This window comes from Elgaria multicarinata, chromosome 1, assembly GCF_023053635.1.
Source record: "Elgaria multicarinata webbii isolate HBS135686 ecotype San Diego chromosome 1, rElgMul1.1.pri, whole genome shotgun sequence".
Taxonomy (NCBI): Eukaryota; Metazoa; Chordata; class Lepidosauria; order Squamata; family Anguidae; genus Elgaria; species Elgaria multicarinata.
Window position 1 is genome coordinate 2,200,718 of NC_086171.1, and position 6,386 is coordinate 2,207,103.

Consider the following 6,386-nt stretch of genomic DNA (forward strand, 5'->3'; position numbering starts at 1 on the left):
TAGAAAGTTCATTCTATTGAGTGGTACAGAAGCACGATAACTAAATAAAAATAAAACATCCTGGACTTAAATCTATTTAACTGATTCCCAAGAGAAACAGGCAAATTTTATGCCACATATTTGACACATTCAATCCCTGTTCAAGATGGGAGCAGCTCACGTCTTTTGGCCCAGCCAACGTGCCCTTTCACAGCACCGGGACACTCTGGATTCCATGCAAGTACAGCTTCCTCATTAAGCTTGCTGCTGCTGAATTTGTCATCTGAGTGCTTGCTCTGACCTTAATCTAAATGCACGTGGCCCATTTCCAGCTCAGCCCTTCTAAGGAATAATCTTGCTTTAGCCAGGATTTCACTGGAGATTTGGAACATCATCGGCACACCCCACATGATCTGGTATACAGGACCAACGATGACTACAGACCGTTACCACAGAGCACTCCAGGGCCCACTTCTGCGGATGCACACAAGGGCTGCAGTCCCATCGCTGTGCCTTTAAACTTCAAAGCAAAAAGCACCCACAGAAGAACGAACCACAAAAAGCATTTCAATACACTCCGACGTGCTCAATTAACTCAGGATGCACTCCTGGGTACACTTGCCTGGGGAAACCCTCCGTGGCCACAGTAAAACCTACTTCTGAGAAAACACGCATGGGATTGCTCCATCAATCACTTATATCAGCCTTCCCCAACCTGGTGCCCTCCAGATATATTGGACTACAAGTCCCAGCATCCCCCATGAAAGCATAGAGCAAGCCAATAGTTTGCATATTCTGCATAGTATCCTACCCGCTATGAGTTTGTCTAACTCTTCTGAAGCTACATCTTGTAGCTGTGAATTCAGTATGGGCTACGTGAAGAAGTCCTTTGTCTTGAATTTACTGCCAATTAATTGGACTAGACCATCCTTTCTTAGTTGCCTTCTTTTGGATATTCATTCCGCCTCCCTCCCAAGTTTTCTTCCCCCACCCAAGATTCAGAATGCTGTGATCACTGCACATGTTGAGGGTTCCTCTCCCAGTTCTTTCACCCTGAAGGCACTTCCAGGGCTGCGGTGGGTGGGGTTAGGCAGTGGGGGCAGTTGGCATGAGCCTACAATTTTGCGGGGGCCTACTTCAAGTCCCCCTGGTAGAGGCAAAGGGGGACCCTTTGGTGAAGATATGTTCCAAAGTAGCTCAAATATTGAACTTGAGATTGGGCAATATTTTCCCGAATGTCCTCATTGCATTGCACATTTTTCTGTCATTGCCAGCAACAGTGGCCTCCAATGAGAGGAGCTTCAGTGTCCTAAAACGAATCAAGTCATACTTTCGGTCCGCAATGGTGCAAGAACGTTTGAATGGATTAGCAGTTTTGAACATTAACATTGACAAGGCAAAGTTGCTTGATTTTTCTGTTGTTGACGATGAATTTGCCCAAAGAAAAGCACGTAAAGCATTTCTGAATGTGAAGAAGTGATGTCTTATATACATCTTAAAAAAAAGGAAACGGCAAGCACTTTTATTCAATAAATCGTACTAGTTCATATGTATTTAGAACTGATTAAAAAATACTTAATGGGCAGGGTGAAACGGGGCCTAAATTTCCGATCTGGCCCAGGCCTATTACCAGCTTTGCCCGGCCCTGGGGCACTTCTGCAAATCTTGGGCTTTCCCCCAAGGCTGCTGACACCTCCCTTGTGCACGTGAATGGTGCCAATTTGGATACAAGATCCACCTTCAGAGAATGTTTTGTACGGGTAAATAGGATACAAGCAATTTTTTTTTAAAAAAAAAATAAATCTTAAAGATAGCCTAAAATATTTTTAAATAAACAAGTAAAAACAAATTTTAAAATTGTGCAGGCTTCTTTCCAGAGCGGACAAGAGAGTGGAACTATCATCACTGGGAGTGCTATTTTCTGTGACCCATGCCACTAGGCAGTCTGTAGCCTTAGTTGTCAATACTAACAATTATTTTGGGGGGGGGGGAGCGGGGAGGAGAGAATGCGTCTGTGGCAGGGATCAAGAGTGACATTTTAAATGGATTTTGTCCAGAGAACCTACACAAACGTATTGCAAAAAGTAAAGTAAGACAAACAAGAAGGATCTTGGAATTATTGTAGATCGCAAGCTGAATAGGAGCCAACAGTGCGATATGGCTGCAAGAAAGGCAAATGCTATTTTGGGCTGCATTAATAGTATAGCTTCCAAATCACGTGAGGTACTGGTTCCTCTCTATTCAGCCCTGGTTAGGCCTCATCTAGAGTATTGCGTCCAGTTCTGGGCTCCACAATTCAAAGACGCAGACAAGCTGGAGCGTGTTCAGAGGAGGGCAACCAGGATGATAAGGAGTCTGGAAACAAAGCCCTATGAAGAGAGACAGAAAGAACTGGGCATGTTTAGCCTGGAGAAGAGAAGATTGAGGGGAGACATGAGAGCACTCTTCAAATACTTAAAAGGTTGTCACAGAGGAGGGCCAGGATCTCTTCTTGATCCTCCGAGTGCAGGACACGGAATAACGGGCTCAAGTTAAAGGAAGCCAGATTCCAGCTGGACATCAGGAAAAACTTCCTGTTAGAGCAGTACAACAATGGAACCAGTTACCTAGGGAGGTTGTGGGCTCTCCCACACTAGAGGCATTCAAGAGGCAGCTGGACAACCACCTGTCAGGGATGCTTTAGTGTGAATTCCTGCATTGAGCAGGGGGTTGGACTCGATGGCCTTATAGGCTCCTTCCAACTCTGCTATTCTATGATTCTATGGAATTGCCTTTTGACAAATGGGGGCTGCATGTACCCACCAAACCATACAGATGTCAGCTTCTAATGTGGGAGGGGCACGCGTGACTGCAGATGGCACCAGACAGATGGCCAAGTCCATCCCCAGGCACCTTGGAGTTATGAGCCTGGAGCAAAGTAACAGCTAGATGGCAAGGCAGCTACTTAAGTCTGTAGCACATCTTGCTTGCTTTTAAGGTCACCTTGAGACCTTACTGCTGTCAACAGGACGAGCCCTGTTAGATTCATGAGGCCACGCTCATCCATTTCCACACTACGGAAGTCTTGCAGTGAGGCGTCTTTGTGGGCAATGCAAGACAAGCATTCCCAGAGTCACCCCCTTCCCACAATTAAAAGGGCAGCAGGGATATACCTCTAGCCCCAGGTCTCCGTGGTAGTTGGAACCTTGCACAACCAAGTTCCCAGTTCCTGGAGAAACCTATGCAAGTCAATTTTCTCTTTGCAGCATGAAGGCACAGGGTGAGGAAGCCATGTGACTTCAAGGACAGGTAGCATCTTAGCTGCACTTACTTGACTCAGTGGTCCCTGTAGATATAACCTTACATTTAGAAAAAATGCTGGTTAAGTTGTTTTGAGATGCTAATTGTATATATATTTTTGCCTAGTACTGTTACTGTCATTAAGTGCTTTTCCAGACATCGCAAGCCACTTTGGACAAAAAAAATCAATGGAACAGCATCTTAGAAACCAGCCTTGTCAGTGCCAGGAAGTGCACAGAATTCTACCGGGAGACAGAAGAACTAGATTTCATGCTCATTTCAAGTAACGAGCCACATCTTGGACACCACTTTCAAGCATTGCCTAATCTTCAAAGTTCGCTAATGTTAACTCCTGGTCAGGTATTGTTTAAAATACTTTCTACAGCAGCTACAGTATAGCTGATACTTTATTACTAACCAAATCCACAAATGAAAATAGTTTGCAAAGGAGACGATGAGTATATAACTGGAATTTTGGGATTACCAAAGAGATCAGTGTATGAATTATTGAGTGGATTTGAGAAACACAAGAAGAACCATAGAATAGCCGAGTTGGAAGGGGCCTACAAGGCCATCGAGTCCAACCCCGTGCTCAGTGCAGGAATCCACCCTAAAGCATACCTGACAGAGGGTTGTCCAGCTGCCTCATGAAGGCCTCTAGTGTGGGAGAGCCCACAGCCTCCCTAGGTCACTGATTCCATTGTCATACTGCTCTAACAGTCAGGAAATTTTTCCTGAAGTCCAGCTGGAATCTGGCTTCCTTTAACTTGAGCCCGTTATTCTGTGTCCTCTGGGAGGATCGAGAAGAGATCCTGGCCCTCCTCTGTGTGACAACCTTTTAAGTATTTGAAGAGTGCTCTCAGGTCTCCCCTCAATCTTCTCTTCTCCAGGCTAAACATGCCCAGTTCTTTCCGTCTCTCTTCATAGGGCTTTGTTTCCAGACCCCTGATCATCCTGGTTGCACTCCTCTGAACACGCTCCAGCTTGTCTGCGTCCTTGAATTGTAGAACCCAGAACTGGACGCAATACTCTAGGTGAGGCCTAACGAGGGCCGAATAGAGAGGAACCAGTACCTCACGCGATTTGGAAACTATACTTCTATGAATGCAGCCCAAAATAGCATTGGCCTTTCTTGCAGCCCTATCGCACTGTTGGCTCATATTCAGCTTGCGATCTATAACAATTCCAAGATCCTTCTCATTTGTAGTGTTGCTGAGCCAAGTATCCCCCATCTTGTAACTGTGCATTTGGTTTCTATTTCCTAAATGTAGAACTTGGCATTTATCCCTATTAAATTTCATTCTGTTGTTTCCAGCCCAGCACTCCAGCCTATCAAGATCACTTTGAAGTTTGTTTCTGTCTTCCAGGGTATTAGCTATCCCACCCGATTTGGTGTCATCTGCAAATTTGATCAGCGTTCCCTGCAGATCAGGTTGGATTGTGGCATACTAGTTTAGTGCTGGCAATCCAGAATATAACCAGAGTTATGGGACTATCAAAGAGATCAGCGTAAGCCAATTATGTAATTTTAGGGAGTGTTATGCCTTGTTCTAGGGGCCAAACGTGCCGCTTCAGCACGGCTTACAAGAGATAACATTTCCCTCCGAGCACCCTTAAGCTTGTCATGCCATCACTACCATTAATTTGTTTGGCTCTTTTATTTCAGAAATGGAGATACATCAGAATGCTATGGAACACCTCCTACGCGCATTTGCCAACCCACACCGTGGCCTCTTACTGCGAAGACTGCAGTAGAAACCAGAAAGTGTCAGCATTAATAAATGAAAACTACCCTGCAGTTTTAGCTAGGGGAGGGATGGGTACATCAGCACCAAAACAAGCACACTATGAATTATTGAGTGGTCTTGCGTAACACAGAGAAGAGGCAGAAGACCAGGCCAGATTGTGGCATAGTAGCTTGGTGCTGGCAATACAGTTCTCTAATAACTACGTCCTCTATTGTTGTTAACGGCACTAACTGAATAGAGAATTTCCTCAATCATCATCTCACTCCAAATCTGAGGAATGGCATCAAAAGAACAAACCTGCAGCGAGGAAAGCCGACAAGTTGGCACTGTACCTTTCATTTAGTCCCACTGTGTACCAGGGAAGTTTCTCACAGGTCACCCTTGCTTTTAGTCTAGAAATTCTAACTGAATTCACTAGTAAAACAAAGATGGAAGACCTGTATTCAAATCCTTCCTTACAAACACGTTAGAAACCACCTTCTGTAAAGACAGGAACTCCGGTGAGCCATCAGGAAGACACTCTACATAGGAATGAGGAAACTTGCATCTCTTTCCCCCCAATTCTTAAGGGATATGCACAGCTGGAGTGCACAAGCTCTGTAATAGCAGCACCACCCAGTGGAGACTTTCTGGCTCACAGAACATGGGGACATAAAAGGACTGTACGTAATAGGAGTCAACCAACTACAGAGAGGGAAGCTGATGAGTCTCGTTTTGCTGTTAAACAGCTTAACCAATAAAATAATTGTAGCATGTCACTTATTTTAAATGTCAGTTACTCTTGAACACAGATTAAAGTTTTGCTATAGAGGTTTTTAAAGACAGCCAGAAATGGCAAATGTAGAGAGGCACACACGATTCTGCTAGCGGGTCATTTTGTAAGGAAAGCGGATTTAAGTTATCCAGCTTTTATGAGATCAATGATTTGGGCCGGATCTACACTACTGCTTTAAAGTGCTTTATAACAGTTTTATAGCGCTTTAAAGCAGTTAAAGCACTTTATAACTATTATAAAGCACTTTAAAGCAGTAGTGTAGATCCGGCCCTGATATTCAGCACTACACAAAAGCTTTGAACTTAACAGACTTCACTATCCTAGCCTAAACACATTAACACAGTCACACACAGGAGGGCCAGGATCTCTTCTCGATCCTCCCAGAGTGCAGGACACGGAATAACAGGCTCAAGTTACAGGAAGCCAGATTCCAGCTGGACATCAGGAAAAACTTCCTGACTGTTAGAGCAGTACGACAATGGAATCAGTGACCTAGGGAGGTTGTGGGCTCTCCCACACTAGAGGCCTTCAAGAGGCAGCTGGACAACCTCTGTCAGGGATGCTTTAGGGTGGATTCCTGCATTGAGCAGGGGGTTGGACTCGAT